The following is a 21,951-nucleotide window of genomic DNA, read 5'->3' on the forward strand; positions in this document are numbered from 1 at the left end:
AATCTAAGTTTCTATACTGAACTGTTTGATATTCCTGAAGAGACTGTTTATTTGGGCAATAATACTACAATTAAAGCCAAGAAGAAAGGCGAAGGAGTTTTGTATTGCAAATTGCTTGATGGATCTCTTAAGCCATTTTTTCTTAAAGATGTTTTGTATATCCCTGACTTCTCAAGCTCCTTGATTTCAATTTCCAAGCTAGAAAAACAAGGCTGTGAACTGTATATTAAAAATGGACAATGTGTTGTTACCCAGAATGGAGAAATTTGCCTTGTAGGCTCTGAATCTCAAGGTCTTTATTGTGTGGAAGAGCACTCTACAAACAGAGAAAGACCTGAGGCATACAAGCCTAATGAAGTGAACCTTGCCAAGTCGTGCCTGCATGAAAACTGCTCGCAACTGTGGCATAGATGGCTAGGACACAGAAGTTTTGAATCAATCCAGAACATGAAGGAACAGGGATTAGCTAATGGCATTGATTTTGTACCATGTGACACTGTAACTAACTGTGTTTCTTGTCTTGAGTTCAAAGTAGCTGACAAGCCATATCCAAAGCAAAGTGAAAGTAAAACTGAAAAACCCCTGGAATTGATCCACAGCGACATATCTGGACCACTACCAGCAACCATAGGTAATCAAAAGTATTTTCTAACAATAACAGATGATTTCTCACAATACACATGTGTTTTTCTACTAAAGGAAAAATCAGAAATGCTCGAGAAATTAAAAGAATATGTGGCGATGGCAAGCAACAAATTTGGCTGGAAGCCAAAGATCCTACACACAGACAATGGAGGAGAATATATGTCCAACACTACATAGCAGTTCCTGAGACAACATGGAATCATGCATCAAACTAGGGTACCTTACTGCCCGTCCGAAAATGGAATCGCAGAAAGAAAGAACAGAACTCTACTGGACATGGTAAGATGCATGCTTGCTGATGCACAACTCCCACAGAAATTCTGGGGAGAAGGCATCATGACGGCTACATACATACAAAACAGAATGCACACAAAGCCTATAGGAACAACACCTTATGAACTTTGGCATGGTCATAAGCCATCAATGACGCACCTGCATGTCTTTGGGAGCACGGCTTACTCATACATCCCAAAGGAAAAAAGGACTAAGTTAGGGGCTAGGGCCACAAAAGGGATTTTTGTAGGCTACGCAGCACAATCCAAAGCCTACAGAATTCTGGATCCTGACACCAACAGGATAACCATAAGCAGAGCAGTGTGTTTTGAAGAGAATGAAAGAGCTACACCTTCAGAGGGGGCATATACCGAAGCAAGCAACCAGACCAAGCACCCTGATGAATGGATTATGCTTCCTGATCTCAGAGGAATTGAGGAGGAGGAGACAGCAGATCCAGAACCAACCACACTCAACACAGAGACCCCCAGCGATCCACCAGACGCACCTGAGGTAATGGGAGAGACCACAGAGGGTGAAGTGAGGTGATCAACGCGCTCAAACAGAGGTGTTCCAGCTCCGAGGCTGTCCTACCTCGCAAGAACGGCAGAACAACCAGAACCTTCATCATGGGAGGAAATATCCCAGCTACCACAACCAGAAACCCAGAAATGGAAACAAGCTGCAACTGAAGAGCTTGAGGCTCTACAGAAAAACAAAACCTGGACTCTTACTAAGTTACCTCAAGGAAGGAAAGTTATAGGCTGCAAATGGGTTTTCAAACTCAAACATGATGCTGATGGTGAGATTCAGTGCTACAAAGCCAGATTAGTAGCAAAAGGATATTCACAGAAATATGGAGAAGATTATGATGAAACCTTTGCACCAGTGGTTAAACATACCACAGTAAGGACTCTGTTAAGTATTGCTGCTAGCAAAGGAATGCATGTTGAGCACCTAGACGTGAAAACTGCATTCTTACATGGTGAACTGGAAGAAGATATTTACATGCAACAGCCACCAGGTTTCTTAGAGAAAGGCAAAGAGGACTATGTATGCAAACTGCAAAAGAGCATTTACGGTTTAAAACAAGCTGCCAGAGCATGGAATATAAAACTGAACGATATGCTGCTTCAAGCAAACTTCAAAAGAAGCAACGCGGATCCCTGTTTATACACAAGATGCATAGATGGCAAGTGGACTTACATTTTGGCGTATGTTGATGACTTGATTCTTGCCTATGAAAATCCAGATGAAAGCAAGGAAATAATGCATCATCTGAATAGAGAAGTGGAAGTCAAGCAACTTGGCAACATTGCACACTACTTGGGCATTCAAGTACAAAGAGAAAAAGATGGAAGTTTCCTGATCAACCAAGAACAGAAAATCAAAGACTTGATCAACTTGCTCAGACTGGAAAATGCAAATCCGACACCAACTCCAATGGAAGTGAACTACATAAAGCAAGAAGATCAAACTGAGCCACTATCTGACAACCATAGATATCATGAAGCATTGGGTAAGCTTTTATACATTAGTACACTCACTAGGCCAGATATTAGTACTGCAGTTGGCTTACTTTGCAGAAAGACTGCATCACCAACAGTCAAGGACTGGAATGCAATTAAGAGACTTGTTAGGTACCTAAAGGGTACTGCACACTTTAAGCTCAAGCTGCCAGCTAACAGTCAACCAAAACTAGAAGCATATGTAGATGCAGACTGGGGTGGAGATATAACAGACAGGAAATCCACCAGCGGTTACATAATTGTCTATGGAGATGGAGCGATAAGCTGGTCAAGCAGAAAGCAAGACATAGTAGCATCATCAACCACTGAAGCGGAATATGTATCAGCTGCACAGGGCTGTCACGATATACAATGGCTGTGTCAACTGCTGAAGGACCTAGGTACAGAGGTACCACAGCCCATACCAGTGTATGAAGACAACCAAAGCTGCATTCAACTCTCCAAACAAGAAGATGTAAAGAGGAGTACCAAACATATTGATATGAAGTACCATGTAGTGAGAAGTCTGCAGAAAGATGGACTAATCAAGCTGATCTACTTCCCGACAAATGAAATGCTTGCAGACATACTCACTAAGCCACTACCAAGACCCTGCTTTGAAAAGCTGAGAGAGAAAATAAATCTTGTGAGCTGAGTCATGAGACATCGAGAGGGGGTGTTGGAAAGTTAAAGGACTTTACGCTGTCTCTTGTCTCAGACAGTGGAGGACAGACTAGTAAGTCAGAGGGCTAGAGGGTCAAGACATTTGTCATCACTTCTCCACTGCTCTGATGCTATCCCTTTGAAATGTAGATTGCTAATCTCAGGGATTCAAACTTCCTTCCTCCTTCTCTCTCTTGCTACCTGCCCGCCTACCTTGCAACATGGCAAGTTCCTCTCCCTGCACCATATGTGCAGAGAGGATGCAGAATCCATCTGCATCCAGATAGATAGATAGATAGATTAGAGATCCTAAATCCTTACTTTCCTATCTAGAATGGAGTTCCTTAATAAATGCCTTTTATATTGATTTGAAACTATGAATTGGCTCCAAGTTACTTTACTCTCAGCACATATGCATGCCTAACTAAATCCGCTGTGTGTTGTGCCTCTGTGCACTCTGCTATAATGAGAAAGGGATTCTCTCACCACAGAGAATTTCCAACAATATGTACGCACACATGTGGAGTTTTTTTAAAAAATGTCTGCTCAGTTAATTTTCGATCCCGCTCATAGATCCTAGTCAGGTTGAATAAGGAAGGTCCCACCCTGAATGCACACTGCCTTGATACTGCTGCCCAGAACAAAACTCAGTTTGCACACAGATGAAAAAGGTTAGAGAGGACACTGCTCTCTAGCCCTTTCCTCACAACCATAGAGACAAAAGAGGGGGGGTGGTCTGAGCAGCAAGCCTTTGCCGGCCACCCCTGCTCCCTTCTTGGACTGGTCCTCCAAATCTAGTTGCAGGCCAGAATCCAACACTCCAGGGGCGTAGCAAGGTTGGAGTGGGCCCAGAGACAAGATGGGAGTCAGTCATGTGACTTGCCTCTGGGGCCCCCCCAAGGCAGTGGGCCCCCAGACAACTGTCTCCCCTTGCCCTATTATAGTTATGCCCCTGTGATACTCTGAATTGAAGCTTCCTCCATGCATCCAGTAACTTACCACATCTGCAAATGCTCCATCTTGGGGTCTTCTGCCAAAGCCACCATTGTCAGACTTCAGATTGGGACAAAGTCAACACATTAAGTAATGGTTTGTTTGTTGATTGCCTCCCCTTGTTTGTGGGCAGGACTATAGGGATGAAACTCATCACAGAGAGCAGAAACCCCAAAACACCCAGTATCGTTTCTCACATTTAGCAATTAGAATTAGTTCCTATATAGCACAAAATCCTGTAGCAGAGCATTCCATGACATTTTATTATTTATTTATTTATTTATTTATTTATTTATTTATTTATTTATTTATTTTTACATTTATACCCCGCTCTTCCTCCAAGGAGCCCAGAGCAGTGTACATCGGTATGTTTATCCCATGTTTATCTTCACAACAACTCTGTGAGGTAGTTTAGGCTTACAGATATGTAGGCAGCTGGGAGTACTCCTTGACCCCAAGTTCTCCCTGGTTTCTCAGGTTGAGGCAGTGGCCAGGAGCGCTTTTTATCAGCTTCGGCTGATACATCAGCTAGGTCCATTCCTAGAGGTAAATGACCGTAAAACAGTGGTACATATGCTGGTAACCTCCACACTTGACTACTGTAATGCACTCTACGTGGGGCTGCCTTTGTACATAGTCTGGAAACTACAATTGGTATAGAATGCGGCAGCCAGACTGGTCTCTGGGACAACACGAAGGGATCATAAGCACCAGTTTTGAAATAACTGCACTGGCTGCCAATAAGTTTCCAGGTGAAATACAAAGTGCTGGTTATTACCTATGAAGCCCTTAACAGGTTGGGTCCAGACTATTTAAGAGAGTGCCTCCTTTGTCATGAACCCTGCCGCCTGTTACGATCTTCTGGAGAGGTCTAGTTATGGTTGCCACCAGCTCATCTGGTAGTGACCCAGGACCAGACTTTCTCTGTGGCTGCCCCAGGGCTTTGAAATATGCTCCCTGCTGAAATAAGAGCATCTCCTTCTCTGTTTGTTTTCAGGAAGAACCTCAAGACTCTCCTGTTCTCGCAGGCTTTTAATTAGAATTTTAATAATTTGTTTTAATATGTAGGGAACTTAACCCCTGCTAACAGGGCAAAGATGCACCTTTTTAACATGATGATTCTCTTTATTTAGCAGGGGGAGAGTAACTGACCCTAACCACATACAGCACAGCACCTGTTGCTGGTCTCTATCTTAAGTTTCTTTTTAGATTGTGAGCCCTTCGGGGACAGGGATCCATCATATTTATTTATTTGTTATTTCTCTGTGTAAACCACTTTGGAAACTTTTGTTGTAAAGCGGTATATAAATATTTGGTGTTGTTGTAGTTGTTAATAACTGTTTTATATTTTTATTGTAATTTTATTGTAATTTTTTATTGTAATTTTATTGTAATTTTTATTGTAATTGTATTTTATTTAATCTGTGTTCTTAACATTTTGTACACTGCCTAGAGATGTACATATCAGGCAGTACAGAAATATGATTGATAGACAGACAGACAACGTGACTGGCCCAGAGTTTCATGACTGAATGGGAATTTGAACTCAGGTCTCCCCAGCCCTACAACACTCTAACCACTACACCACCCTTGCTCTGTGGTCTTTGGCCCTGAGCCCCCACTAGCAGCATGACAACCTGGAAAGAACATCACCTTCCTACCTAATGTAGACATACAGTAGGATAAGCCACTCATCATGGTACATTTAAGCCAAATCCTAATATTCAGAAATACCTGCTTCTAAAAACAGTTTTGTGAGATGTTCACCTTTTACTCCTTATCTTTGCAGCTGCTCCCCACTCCCCTTCCCGTTTGTTTCCGTCTGCATACTCTATCCAGATTTCCGCACTTTAGAAATTAGTTAAATGCAGAACTGCAGCGCCACCTGCTTTTCAAAAGTGGCATCTTCCAGTCCAGTAAACGGCCTACATCATGTCCTGATCTATTGGAATTTCCCAATCCCCGTGTTTGGCCAGGCCCAGGCCTGTGAGATTGAGGAAGGCTGAATTCTTTCAAACTGAGTTTTTGTTCTGTTTGGTTTTTTTAGAGAAAATCAGGTGACTTCTGTGGAGAGGGCGGGTGAGGGAAATTCCAGCTTGAAAACAAAGTTACATCACTGAACACAAAGTTACATACAATCCCAGGGGAAGACCAATCTCAAGATAATTCAGTAAACCATAACTGAAGGTCATCAGCAGCAACCACCAAGGGTCTCATGGTCACTGGAATGGTTTTGGGGGAGCCAAAGGGCTGTGTTGTTCTGTTTCAAGAAAAAAAAATATTGCAATACCTTAAAAGACTGCATTTACAAGATGCATGAGGTGGTAACTTAGTGCGTAGGCTTTTATACCTGAATACAGAGAAAATAAATGTTTGTTTTTTACAAAATGAGGCCAAAAGGTCAAGCATAGCAGCAGTGTGTCACTGTACTATGCCAGATGCAAATGACTGCAGGACCCAATCCAATGACTGTGACCCAGTCAGTATGGGTGCAAATCCACCACCAACTAGCGTTACAAGACAAATAGTGACAATCAAAGGTAGGCAGACTTTAGTGCCTTTTTCAGGCTAGTGGTTGGGGGTTTTTTTTACTAGAACCCCAAGGTCCACCAACTCTAAGCCAGATTTAATAGTGGTTTGAGGAGAAGAACCAGATACAAAAAGGTGGTTCAGGGGGGAGACTAATTGCCTACTCCTCTCCACAAGCCACAGACTGAGAGAGCCAGTATGTGCAAGTACAAATCTCCATCTAAGGGTCAGACCAAATGTGCACACTAACACGAGCTGCAGAGGAATGCTGGGAGATATTAATCTGAAACCCTGCCAGTCAGTGTAGACAATACTGTGCAAGTTGGACCAATGGTCTGACTTAGGATAAAGCAGCTTCCTGTGTAACCTATGAGTGTGAGAGAGAGATCTGACTTGTTAACCTGAGGATGACTAATTTATTAGACTTCATTCCCTCGTCGCTTTTGTTGCTTGAAGACTCACCGTAAATCACATATTAATCTGTATTATTCCTCTTGCTTCCTCCCCATTTCCCACTTCTTGTTAAACCAAACCTAGTTGTTATTCCTTCTTTACAAAGTTCTGTACTGCTTTTTTCTCTAGAGCCATTTAGGAAACATGAGGCTGGTAGGCTGGAGACCCCACTAGCTTATTTGGGGCCCTGGGATTATCTTCTGGCCCTCCTCTAGTCTAATACTGTTTCATACACACCAGGTCCCACAGATGCTTCCCCCATAACAACAGGGGGCTACACTCCAGTTACATGACACACTGATAGAACTAATTTCATCTTAGGGTCAAACCATAAGCATGCAAATCGTGTGTGCTTTAGAGACTGCTTCCAACTGGGAAGTGCCTCTTTTCTAACAGCCCTGTGGGAGAGGGGAGGGGCGAACCCAGACACAACAAAAGCTAGTAAGAATTATATTATCATTATGATTTTACATTTATATCCCCGCTCTTCCTCCAAGGAGTCCAGAGCAGTGTACTACATACTTAAGTTTCTCCTCACAACAACCCTGTGAAGTAGGTTAGGCTGAGAGAGAAGTGACTGGCCCAGAGTCACCCAGCAAGTCTCATGGCTGAATGGGGACTTGAACTCGGGTCTCCCCGGCCCTAGTCCAGCACTCTAACCACTACACCAGCTGGCTCTATATAATCTGGTGGCTGTAGTCGTATCTCTAAACTGGAGAAGCTGCAGCAGCTGTCTAGACTGGGGAGTAACTATTGTTCCCCGCCTCCATGGGTTGGAAGAAAAGGAACATTGAGAGACATAGGTGGAGTGAGAAGCTGGGAAATCGAAAATGAAATATATACCCAGCAGGTCTGTGTGACCTGACTCTAATGCAGACTAAAGTCTTGCAGGTTGCCTTGGAAAGCACGTTGATTAGACAGACCAGGGACTGCACTCGTATTCCCCAACTTCTCACCTAAAGAAAATGTTGGAGGTGAAGGACTCTGCGCTGTCTCTTGTCTCAGACAGTGGAGGACAGACTAGTGAGTCAGAGGACTAGAGGGTCAAGACATTGGTCATCCCTTCTCTGCTGTTCTGACACTATCCCTTTGGTATGTAGATTGCTACTCTTAGAGACTTCCTGCCTGCCTGCCTGGCCACTAGGGATGGGCCCAGACTGGTCCGGAGGCCATTGAAAAAGCCTCCGGACCAGTCCGGACCGGTCCAGACCTGGGCGGTCCGGTTCGGGGGGGTAGCTTTAAGAGCGGCAAGAGGGTTTACTTACCCCTCCCACCGCTTTCCCACTCTGGTGCCGTCATGCTAAGAGTAATTGGGGCGGCAGGATACCTCCCTGCTGCCCCTTCCCCGATGTTGCTGGAAAAAACTCCCAGCAGTCCTTTGCGCGCACACACATTGTGCGCACGCTTCACATCTCTATGACGTGCGCTAGCGCAAAGGACTGCTGGGAGTTTTTCCCCAGCAACATCGGGGAAGAGGTGGCAGGGAGGTATCCTGCCGCCCCAATTACTCTTAGCATTACGGCGCCAGAGCGGGAAAGGAGTGGGAGGGGTAAGTAAACCCTCCCGCCGCTCTTAAAACTACCCCCACCCCAATGCTGGACCGCAGTTGGCGGTTCCATGCACACCCCTACTGGCCACTTCCTCTCCCTTCCCTTGCCTTCCTTCTCCCTTGCAACATGAAAGCTCCTCTCTCCCTGCACCATGTGTGCAGAGATGCAGAATCCATCTGCATCCAGCTAGATAGATAGATTAGAGATCCTATCTCCTCACTTTCCTATCTAGAATGGAGTTCTCTAATAAATACTCCTTATATTGATTTGAAACTATGAACTGGCTCCAATTTATTTTACTCTCAGCATACACGCAGTCTAACCAAATCCTGCTGTGTTATGCCTCTGTGCATTCTGCTATAATGAAAAAGGGTTTCTCTTACCAGATAGAATTCCCAACAGAGAACACATTCCTTGCCTGTCCTACCAATCTGTCCTCAAAGCATCATGTGCAGCAGAGGACTTTAGTCTGCATTAGCAGACGAGGTCACACACCAGGAGTTTTGCATTCTCCGTTGTGCTTGTGTTTAATTCAGGAATTTCTCCCTCCCTCTCTGGACTCCCTCCACAGGATTTCACCAATCTGCCACAACACCTCCCCCCACCCCGCCCGCCCTCAGCACTCACAATTGCAAATCACTCAAAGAGCAGACCATGCCGAACACAACTGTCAAACTCCCCTTCATTTAGCCTTGTGGAAGATCGGCGAGACAAGTTGCCAAACAGCATCTTCTGCTGACACTTGGTGTTCCACTAGTTCACCCAAGTCTCCAGTTCCTTGCAAACTACGAGACTCTCCCCTTGCCTTCAAATATGTTTGGAAATCGACCTGGCAAGGAGCGACCTGCTCAATAATTAAGCAAAGCCGGTGGGGCGGGGGGACCAACATGATGGGACGCAGGGACGAGACGTGGGGAGAGAAAGAGAGAAAGAGAATCAGCTTTTATTGGTTGGAGCCAGATAGCAATTCCTGCTGCCAGCCCCCTCCCGTCCGCAGGCACGGCATACAGAGAGTGTCAGGCATTAGGACACATTAGGACAGTCTCGCTGAACTGATTGGACCTGACTTGGCAGGAGGTGAGAAAAACAAAGTGGGGAGGAAGCAACAGCTGGGTTTGGGGGCAGGCCGGCAAAGCTTCACTCCTCCTCGTCTGATCCCCAGCAAAAAGCCTTTTCTGAGCTCCAGGCTCTTTCTGAAGCTGATTGGTGCAGCTTGAAGTAAAAAAAAACAAAAAAAAACCTACGGAAGTGTGCATTTTGAAAAAAGCCGAATTATTGACAATGGCCCCTCCACACATCACGGGAGAAGCAGCGGGGCATACCAGAAAGCTTGTGGTTTTTTTCAACAACAAAGCTGCTGCAAATAGAGGATTTTTTTTTAACCTCGGACATAATTCGAGCTAAGCTAGAATGTGCAGCATTAATTTGGAGGAAAGCAGAATCACGTGTGAACTGGTCCCTGGTAGCCCTCTGCAACTTTGGGGTAAATCCAGCTGACATGTGGACTCAAACCCTCTATTCCGGAGGAGATGTGAACTAAAAGCCGTGTGTGTGTAAAAGTCCCAGCTATGTTCATGCTGAATTTTCTATAACGCTGAGAGGTCCATTTATGCACAGGAATATTCAAGGGCCCTGAACAAGCAATGGGATTGTCCTCATCCCAGCTTTGGGTCCCAAAAGATCCTGGGTAGGTGAAAGGACCTAAAAGGAAAGGACTTCCAGTTGCAGGGGAGTAATGGCAGGAGAGAGGGCATGCCCTCAACTCCTGTCTGTGGCTTCCAGTGGCATCTGGTGGGCCACTGTGCGAAACAGGATGCTGGACTAGATGGGCCATGGGCCTGATCCAGCAGGGCTGTTCTTATGACCTGATCCAACGTGTAATTAATTCAAATTCCAGATGCATTTTCAAAATTAATTACAAATTGAAATTCCATATGCAGAAAGGGCCCCAGTGCATTACACATGCAGGGTAGGATTCAGAGCCTGCTTGGTGGGGAATGGGCCTTCCCTGCTGGTTCTAAGGAATCTTCTAGAAAGTGGTGTGGTGTCAGGGAGAGCCTGATATGTGTTGCATACCCTCCAACATTTCAAAAATAAAAATAGGGACACGTTTCTCTATTTGTAAAACACCTATTTTTGTACCAAGTAACACAACTTGTGCAAGGGACTTTTGCCAAACCCTATACCATTCAGATTGGTGCACTTGGAGCTGGGCCAATTCTAGACAAAATGGTGTCCAAGGCAAGAAGTAGGACACCCCCTCACTTTCCCATTGAATATCTTTTGCATGATTTGAGTGGGTGATTATCCCTCTCACAAAATCTGATACATTTGCACTCTAGAATCTGTGAGTATGCATTTATTTATTTCACATATCGACAAACAAAAACAAATGTGTTTCCTCTAAGCTTTTAATTTTATCAATACTTGGAATTTCCACCATTTTTTTCATGAACTTTTACTCAGTGTTGGTGGGGATTGAGGATTAATTAGCATATTGAGTGTTTGGGGATTCTATCCTTTTGTGGTATTACATGATGGCCTTTCCCAGGACTAAATGCTTTCTTTCGGATACCATAAAGCCAGAATAAGTCTAAGCAAATGCTTCTAGACAGATAGCCAATATGCACTGGCCTCCTTTAGGAAGTGTTGTTCTCCTCTTTATACTTGACCTACTCTTTTTTCTTCCTCATTCCCAGTGCCTTATTTATCAAACTTGACAGCGATAAGACTTAGGAAAGCCCTTTCACTTGCTGGATTTAATGTCTTACCACCTGCTGTGCTGACAGTGCTGACAACATGGCTGGAATTCCTATTACAGAATGTTTGTGTCTATGTGGGTCTGGGGAAGACAAAGATCATCTGGTCATCCCAGGCCATGCAGAGGCCCAATGCACAGTTGTGGCAGCCTCCAAAATGGCCACCACACCCAGGGGGAAAGGCCAACGAGCGGCTGAAGAGCAGCCGAACGGCCAAATTATGGCATAAGGGAGGCCATAGAGGGTAAGTGTAATTTTATATTTTTTTATATTTATACACACACACACACACACACACACACACACACAAACCAGACTGAATCGGCGGGGGGGTGGGGCGGCGGTTCAAGAGGGTGCCGAACCAAACTGGCCCAGGTCCAGTTCGGGTCCAGTTCGGACTCGGATGGGACCAGCCAGTTCCGTGCACACCCCTAGTTGATACAATAAGTGTATTGATACAATAAGTCTATCAAGTTGATACAATATTATTCTGAGTCATTGTTTGTGTTTTTGAGTTACCTGTGGTTTTTTGATGTCTTTGCCTTAACTAATTTTGAGTTAAATATTGTTGTTATGGCTAAACAAATAAATAAATTGATTGACTGATTGATTGATTACTTTCAACAATATGTAATGGCAACTGGGTTCTTTCCTCCAAATGCTGTCTCTTCTGCCTGGCAGCAGCATTCCTAAGGACCTCCTTTTATGTGGAAATCCCATTGCCCTTCCTCCTCTGCCATCAAATATCTGCATTTTTAAGTTGACAAAATGTTTTATTTCGTTCCTGATACTTAAGACACAGGGTTTATGTTAAACAAGTTTGCTTTTGTGCTGATAGTTATGCGGAGGGAAAGGAATTGCCAGAGTTTGAGGAGTGCTCCTGGCCCTGTTTCTTTCTCCAACCCTTCTGTCTCCCTGTTTCCCCCTGAAATATCTGCCGCCACCAGACCAGAGAAAGGGTTGTGCCAAGGAAGGATTTTCACACTTGGATCTACCATCCTGTCTCAGGTGGTTTGTGCAAAAAGGATAGAGTTCCATTTTTGAACCACTCCCATCGTCATGTTTTGAGCAATCCTTTGGTTTCCTACCAGGGTGATGGTTGCTTTTCTGGAGCCGAACAGCAATGACTAGGGGCAACCCAAGGTATTGTGGCACCTGCAGAGGTGCTCTTACGCCTGGACTTCCAGGCTGAAGTCCAGGGCCTCCACAGCCCCTGGGGGCCCCCAAATCCTCTTTAGTCTGTCCCGGGTGGCGGTCGCCCAGCTGAGCATGATGATGCATGATTTGAATGGGAAAGGGGGCCTCCAACCACCTTTAGGCCCAGGCTCTAGGCTCCAAAATTACCTAGGTGCACCTCTGGACACTTACCTGCCTTTGTGAGCTTTGAAAGTGGCATTGGAGATGGGAAGGCGGGAAGGTTGCCAGTATCCTTTTTTGCGCTCCTCGTATTTCTTGCAGGCTTTGCACTGAAAGCAGTGTGAGGAGAGGCTCTTGTTGCAAAGCTTGCAAGATTCAGCTCAGTCCCAAAGAGCAATAGAAGCAGCTGGGGGCATTTTGCTGCCCTCCTGGTGCCTCAGTTACCTGCTGCCTGAAGTGACTGCCTTATCTCGCCACATGAATAGGATGCCCCTGACTATGACAGAGTTATGGTGGTCATCCCTATGACACAGATTGCTTGCTTTCTGATCCACACGTCTTCTAATGCTTGGATTCTGCACTGAGACAGTAATGCATTTGACCCCAGGAAGCAACATTTGCCCTGATTTAGGCTTGCATTTTCCCTCCCTCAAATCTGCAGGGTAGATATAGCTGTAGCAGCACCAAATGCAAATTGTACTTTCTGCATCAGCAGGGGAACCATTATCCCATATTCCCATACTATATGTGCATGCTCAGAAAATAGAAATTTTTGGCTTGGTGTTAGTACTCTGAATAAGGAACAGAAGGAGAATCCCAGTGAAGTTGCATACTTAGGTGAATGGGAAAATAGGGACATGCTGGCAGGTATGTAGTTGTACCCTATCACAGTTGGGGGAAACCCAGGCATCACCGGAGGTTTTTCACACCTGGCTCTATGCCTCTGGGGTATCTAAAGAGCAAATCTGCTTCATAGCATTTTAATTCGAGGGATTAGATGGACCATTCGCATCGCCATCAGCACCTCCATCAACACCTTCAGAGGAAGCAGAAGCCCTGGAGTTTTTTTCAAAAGCTGCTGGAAATAGAGGATTTTTTTACCCCGGACATACCTCGGGCTAAGCCAGAATTCACAGCCTCCATTCGGGGAGAATCTAAGTCCTGTCTGTCCTGGTCCCTGATAGCCCACAGGGAGGTCAGATTAAATCCAGCAGATATGTGGACCGGAACACTCCAATCGGGATTGGATTCCTGGGGAAAACCCTGTCTGTAAAACCTCCAGCTGAGGTTTATGAACCCTTCGCTGCAAGCTTTGCTCCCATTAAGAAGATAACCAGGAGGCCAACTGGCCAAAACAAAAGAGAGAACAGGCCAACTGGCCAAAACAAAAGATACAAATAGTAGCAGGGGTGTTAACTCGGGGGTGGGGGTGGGGCGAAGTCCATAGTTTTACAGAAAAACATTTGTAGCTGAATGACCAGTGAATTAAGCATGAAGCTAAAAGATCTGGGAATTATTGGTTTGTGTCAGCATCAGGAATAAGATCCCTGAGATATAGATATAGATATAGATATAGATATAGATATAGATATAGATATAGATCCATCCCACCTCTCTCTCTCTCTCTCTCTCTCTCTCTCTCTCTCTCTCTCTATATATATATATATATATATCCCCAATTTTTACTGAATAATCATGATTATTCAATAAAAAATATTATTATTATTGATTATTATTGAATAATCATGATTATATTTTATTGAATAATCATGATTTTAAACTGCTGCAGATGTAGAACACCCAGATATAAAGGTCAGAATAAAGACAGGCAGGTTGGGATGGGGGAAGGGAGCAAGCGTGTACCCTGTGAGTCAGGATGCCCTGACAAGAAACTTGTATTGACTAGCTTGCCACAGCCCTTCCTTTTGCAAGGACGACTGCTTGAAGTTGGAGACCCGATAGGGCCAGGGCAACCAAGGCAGTCTGAGCTGTGCTTTATCCCAGGAGCTTTCCCAGGCAGCTGACTTTCCTGCGAGTTTACTGCAAGGCTTTACTGCGAGTTTGAAGTTGCCCCCCAAAAACCAATGCAAACAGTGGATTTTTTTTTAACCCCAGACATAAATTGGACTACACTCTAACGCGCAATGAAAAACCTGAATTGTGTGTGAAGTGCTCCCTGATCGCTCACAGGGACTTCAGGGTAAATCTGGCCGATATGTGAATGCACCCTCTCCATTCCATAAGAGATGTGAACTAAAAGCCCTGTGTGAAAAACTTCCAGGGGCAGCAAGATAGGCTGAGGTGTGACTGTGTATATCCCTAAGAAACACTCTCGTGACTACTAGCTGATTCTGTTCATTTGTTGCTTGTTTGTTAATCAGTTACAGGCTTATTGTAATTACACTGGGGTTTGTTGTACTTGCATTTGTATGGGGTGTACCAAGGTTGGAGTGGGCCCGGAGACCAGATTGTAAAATGGGGCCTTCACTGCCTTCCTCACCTTCACCTCCTACTAGGTGCAGAACAGATCTCAGTACACTGGGGGGGGGTGGCGGGGTGGCACTGGGACAAATAAAAAAGTGGCTGCCCTGCCCCACCTTAATATAAAATCTAGCAGTTAGTTGAATCTACGTCCAGCACTAAAAAACAAAAAACTCAGAGTTCTTTTAAGGCAGACACCCACCCACCCCACTCGATTTAAGCCCTATCAGTCTTAACCTCCCGTACACCATCTCGAGCCTAACACCAGGATTTGGGACTCGTCCTTGTCTCGCTTTAACATTTAGCCTCAAAAAGATTACTTCAACATTTGCTTGTGATATTTTAGTTGGTCCCAATAAAGGTATTACCTTACTTTGGATGCTTTCCTTTAATAGGCCAATGGCCACCTACTGATCAAATTCTGGCCACCCAGAATTCCAGGGGCCCTATCCCAACCCTATCTGATGATGCCACGGATTGAACCTGGGAGCCGCCTTCTGCATGCAAAACATGCGCTCTTTTTACAGAACTAGAGCCCCATGATCCCCAACAGACAAATGTACACCACAGTTAACACAGATTAGGGATTCCAACATAAAACATAGGACACTGGAAAGCAGAACTGCACAAACACCTAGTCAAAGGGAACCATGCTGGTAATGAACACCAAGGCTGAAAGCTAAGCAATTAGCGCAAGGCCAGCCATGGTAGACATGTTGTTGTTGTTTTAACTTGTTCTTGTTGAATTAGTGGGACTCCTCAGTGCTCTGATGCCAGTCTACCCAATGCCTGCTTCTGCTTTAGCATGCCACAGGCATGCTCTTTGTCTGCTCTTGGTCCCTCTGCTCTGATTCGCACCCTCTTTCACCCTGTGCTGCTGCTCTTCTGCTTTGGATGTCGGCCAGCCCTCAGCACCAGTCTTCCACCTATTCTCTTTCATCCATGCGCAGAATGAGTTTTGTTTTGGGCAGCAGTATCAAGGCAATGTGTGTAAATTTTACAAGTGTACACACACACACACACACACATACACACACACAAATATGAAAGAAAAAATAGATTTCACAGTATTTTTCCTTTCTTCCACTTCACATTTGCACGTGTATCTCAACCAACTGATAGGGAACAGATTCAGTTCTGAACAAAAAAATATCTTGAGTTCATCCCAGTGAACACAGGTTTACTATGAAGTAACTGTATGTGTGTGTTTTGTTTATGCCACCCAACCTTTATAATGTTTAGCCACTCCAGTACTTGTTTCATTGCTAAAACAAGGAGTCTCCTTTGTCTCCTGCACTCAGTACCCCACTTAATTAAAAGCCCAGTTAGAGTGTTGGATGAGAATTGGGGAGAACTGGGTTCAAATCCTGCCATACTCAGCCAGGAAGCTCAGGGGATAACCCTAAACTAGATACTCTCTCTCATCCTAACCCACCCCACAGGATTGTTCTAAGAATGAAAGTAGGAAGAAAGAATCATTCAAACACTACCCTGAGTTATACCAACAGAAAGAGAAGTCACCCACCAGCAGTAATCAGTTTAGACAATCTCTCTCTCTCTCTCTCTCTCTCTCTCTCTCTCTCTCTCTCTCCTATTTTGATTTCAAACCAGACAACCGAATGGAATACATGGAGTCAGTCATCCCAGTTTCTTGGTATTTAAGTAGTAAGCATTTCAGGGACAGGAGAGAAAGGCAGCTTTTAAAAAAAAATCCCCATCATCAACTGATTTGCAAAGTCTTATTTTGATGGAAGTCTTTTTTTTTTTAAAAAGCATGTATTCAGCAGCTCTTTAGCCTCTTATCAAATGGATGACTCGGCCTGCAAGATCCTAACATTGAACACCAACTGTTCTCTCTACCTCCATCATACCTCCTTTTAAAAATACACGTTTCTTTTACCCTCCATCGTTCCTCCCCTTCTTGTGAAACAGCAGTACCAAGGCAGCCCCCACCCCTTTCTCATCATCTCTTCCTCTTTTTCCATTTGTTTCCTTCACATGCCACTTGTTCTCCAGACCCAGACCCGATGGTTTTATTTTTAAAAGTTTCGTTTACCATCCTCCCCCTGCCTTGCCTTCTTGTGGGTCAGTCAGCAGAGCAATGTGATTGTGCAGCCCTCAGGCAGTTTCTTTTCCTTCACCCTCCCCACTGCCTAAGCTTAATACAACTCTCATCTACAGGACCCCTCTACCGGCTTGTGAGTCAGTCTGTCAGCAACACAAACAAGGCTTTTCTGCAGCCTCCAGCCAGCCGCTTGGCTTCAAAGCTCCAGCACTCCTCCTTGCTGCTGCTGCTGCTGCTGCCGCTGCCTGACTCGTGCCTGCCTGCCATCACTCATGCGGCATGCTCTCCATTTCAGTGAGTGAGTCTGTGCAGAGCACAGCTGGCCGGGAGCAGCCATGCTGAGAGGCAGGCAGGAGGCAAAAAGAAGAAGTGGGTATTGGACCATTTTGTGGCTGCTGCAGCAACAGAGAAAGGGAAAGAATAAGAAATGGGGGAAAGAGAAGGGGCAAGGGCTGGCCTTGGGGGGCCCTCGGAGGCTGTGGGCCAGGAGACATTTGTCTCCTCTTGCCTAATTAATGGTACTCCCTGTAATGTGTATAGTTAGATACTGGGTGTTAGTTGCCACATATCACTGTGGAGAGCTGTGTGGTTCAATACTGAATCACAAGCTGGCTCCCCAAACCATCTGCAGACTGCATTGAGACTTCATGAAGACCACCTGGAAACCCCCAGAGGACACCCCGGATGATGTGCCACCTCCCACCCACAAGTTGAGACCGGGTTCTCCTGCTCTCCTGGCTTGGACTCTACCCTGGACTCTGTCCAGATTCACATACGCGTGGAACCGAAGGAGGACTTGCATACATTGGCGATGCCTTGCAGCTAGCGACTAACTCAGATGGACACTTATTTTCTTATGGCTGTCTTGACCTGCATGTATGTATGTACGTATGTATGTAACCTCCCGCCTCGGGAACACGATCTATAACATATCTGCATGCTAAACGAACCATGCCAGCACAGCGGCTGACCATGCCAGGAACTCCTGCTGACAACACCCCTGGAGGACCCCCTGGACCTGGAGAAGACCCTCCGCCATCAAGGACCCATGCCCAGAGGCTGCAATTGGCAGAAGAAGACTGGCACAGCCCTGCCGGCCACATGCAAGGTGAGGCTGGGATCTGTCCCTCCCTTGGACCTTTTGGACATTCCTCTCACTGAACTCTTTTAACCAGGTGGTCTTCATGTTTATTATCAGCTAACACGACGCCTGTCACTGTGGCAGTTGGAGTATATGCAAAGAATCCTGGGAGGTGAAAGGAAAGAGATCTCTGCTAGTTGCATTGCACCATAGTAGTTTGGGCAGTGCACTGCTGCTGCTCCATGGCTTATGCAGTCGAAGGTGCTGTAATGTCATTGGATGATGTCACGGGGATGTCTCCCCATTGCCTTGAGTCAATTGGCTCCTTCCATGCCTGACAGTATGCAGTCCCGCAATTGGTCTGCACCACCAGTGTTACCATGCATGCCGAGAGAATGGCTGATGGGGGTGCTCCTTTCACGGTTGTTGTTTGTTGTTGTTGTTTTATTTACTGCTTCTTTTCTCCTTGGACCTTTAGCTGGACTAATATCCTCACTATATTATGCCAACAATACAATGACATAATGGTGACAGTGGCTGAAGAAGATCATAGGGTTGATGTTAAATACATACACACATAAAATTTATTTATTTATTTGATTTCTATACCGCCCTTCCAAAAATGGCTCAGGGCAGTTTACAAAGAGAAATAACAACTCAATAAGATGGATCCCTGTCCCCAAAGGGCTCACAATCTAAAAAGAAACATAAGAGAAACAGCAGCAACAGTCACTGGAAGTACTGTGCTGGGGGTGGATAGGGCCAGTTACTCTCCCCCTGCTAAATAAAGAGAATCACCATGTTAAAAGGTACCTCTTTGCCAAGTTAGCAGAGGTCAAGTTGTTTAGCAGGGGTTATAAGCTGTTTTCTCTAGTGGACTGGAAGGCAGGATAAAAATTATGAGATTACAAAAACATTGGAAACCACAGTATGATAACCTAAGCCAGCAAAGAAAACAACATTGAAAACCAGCTCCTTTTTTTATGCTCCGTCAAATCTAAAGGCATTTTATCCATTTTGTAAACTCCTGACAGAACAGGCCTGATAAATATCCCCAAACACTTACTAAATGCAGTGCAGAGGGATTGTTCTGCTCTGATCTGCTCTTCTAATGGAATTTCCAAAAAGAAGAAATCTGGGAAAGAATGTTACTCTGGGCCACCAAGAGCTTGGACAATGGCCCTGTATGTGCTCATTTTGTCCAAGTGCTTATTGAGCCCAGATGGGGAAAACCCAGCCTGCTTAGTCATAGTGGCCCTGATGTTTAAACAGCTGCTTCTGAACTTGTGTGTTGCATACTTTCAGCACTCAGTATGGCATTCTGAGATCCCCCACTTTCTTGTTTCTTTCGTTGTTTTTTTAAAGCACCTTTCCACCTAATTTGTTGCCTTGTAGAGGATTATTTGGTGACTTGGCAGGAGAATCTCAGGCAGGACTCCACCACCTCCATCTATGGCTTCATGCCTTCCTTCAACATTGGCTGTATTTTCAAGTTGATGTCATGAGGGCTAGAAACCTGCCTTTTACAAAAACCACCAATTGAACATTTTGATTCCAAGGACCCCAGATTCTGGATCAGCGTTCACAAACTTCACGTTGTGTTGTGAGGGAGCATCCTTCCGTAGGAGCCAAGAGTCAAAAGGGAATAGGAGTGAGTGTGTTCTGTATTTGGGCACAGTGAATTAAGTATGCACAGTCTAAGGATAGGCCAGCCTCCCATTCTTCCTTGGACTAATAAAAACCCTGCTGCAAGTCTGTGTTCTTAGAGTCCTACCAGAGTGCTGCATATGACCCTCTTTAGTAAGCCCATTATGTTATCAGCACCTGTGTGGAGCCTTAATTGGTAGCCATGGTTCACAGAAAACACAGGATGGAAGCAAATTGGGTAGAATTCTTTATATTACTTTTGTATAATATATTGAAAGAAGAAGGTTGCGTAGGCAAGGTTGGGCTGGTGATGGTGTTTGGGTAGCAGGAAGAGAAACATAAGAGGAGCATAATATTTGCCTTGTTGCATCAGACTGAAGGTCTGAAGTCCAGCATTCTGTTTCCAGCAGCAGCAAACCAGATACCCCCAGGACACTCACAAGGGCATAAAGGCAACAGTGGGCTGTTATAGCTCTCCCTTGTATTTGGCTCCCAGCACCTGGTATTCAGTAAGATATACTACCTCTGTAGATGGAAGTTCCACATAGCTAGCTATCATACTGAATATAGCTGTTGATAGACCTTCATGAATTTGTGTAATCTCCCTTCTAAAGCCATGGGTGACATTAAGTTATAATATTATGAGAAGAGGGGGAGGGATCTTTTTGGCAAAATCAATAAAATTGAATAGAAAGTGTTGGGTTGAGTGCCTTTGCCCAATTTAGACTGCAGGATTTCAGGATTAGTGGAGACCTTATAACAGAATATGGCAATGCCCTGATAGGAGAGGCAATAAACCTAAAATAAATAGACTCTTGATGTGAATTTCCTGGAGGGGAAATTGGACTTAGGGTACACACGCTCCTATTCTAGGAAGTATACAATCAATAGGAGTGTAATATTAGAAAATCATCATTAGATAAATACTGTATTTATCCAAGTAGGAGACTGTGGATGTATGACGACCCTCTTAAAAAATAGAGGTTAAATATAGGTTATACAGGTGGCCCTTGTTATCAGTGGTTTCAGCAACTGCAGTTTCATGTATCTGTGGATGGGTCTTTGAGACCCGGTTTCATTATCCATAGTATTAAGAAGTTATTTTCACCTATCCGCAGTTCCTGGGCCACCGGAATTGATTTACAGAGTCACTTCTGGTGGCATTTCCTATCTGGAGACAGCACAGAGCAATTTTGTGGCTCATGTTTACCCACTCACCCAAAGCCAAAGAAAATCAGCCAATTTGGCAGTTTGGGGGAGGCATTGCTGGAGAGCTGGAGGTACTGTGCTGTACTATTTTTAAGTCTGCTTCCCTCCTGTTTTTTGTGATTTTTGGCAACAAAAAATTGTGCAGGAACCTAACCCCCAGATTCCCATAGAATTAAGGTTTCATTATTTACAGCTTCCATATTCATGATTGTAGGTATGAATTGAACCTCTGCAAATAATGCAGGCCTCCTGTACCTGTATTTACCTAAAAGGAACATAGGAAGCTGCCATATACTGAGTCAGACCATTGGTCTATCTAGCTCAGTATTGTTTTCACAGACTGGCAGTGGCTTCTCCAAGGCTGCAGGCAGCAATCTCTCTCAGCCCCATCTTGGAGAAGCCAGGGAGGGAACTTGGAACCTAGGTGCTCTTCCTAGAGTGGCTCCATCCGCTGAGGTGAATATCTTACAGTGCTCACACATCAAGTCTCTCATTCAAGTCATGCTTGCTACCACAAGACCAGCTCTCCTCTCCTATTGATGTTTCTTCTTCCAAATTTAAAACCACGCTCATCTTCTTCCAATACAGCTTCTCTCAGTATATGTTCAACATACAGTATCCTCTATCATAAAAGGCTTGGGCGTGCGGCCGTGCTGCTCGTGTCTTTTTGGGCCGTTCTGGGCATGTGCAGAGCGCATGCCCAGATTGGCCCAAAAAAATACGGCCGCCCAGACACGGGCGGCCATGTTGTCTCTGTGGTGGCGATGGGCTAAGCGGAGAGCTCGGCTGGGGCGGCCGACATGAAGGCGCCCTGTCCTGCTGCCGCCGCCGCCGCCACCGCCAGGCCAGTGTCTGTGTCCGCCGCCGTGCTGGAGCCCATCGCACAGGCCGGGTCTGAGGAGCCGACACCAAGCGCCTCCACCACCACGGTGGCAGCAGCAACCGTGGCCGACTCTTC

This window comes from Hemicordylus capensis, chromosome 2 (genome assembly GCF_027244095.1).
Source record: "Hemicordylus capensis ecotype Gifberg chromosome 2, rHemCap1.1.pri, whole genome shotgun sequence".
Classification (NCBI taxonomy): Eukaryota; Metazoa; Chordata; class Lepidosauria; order Squamata; family Cordylidae; genus Hemicordylus; species Hemicordylus capensis.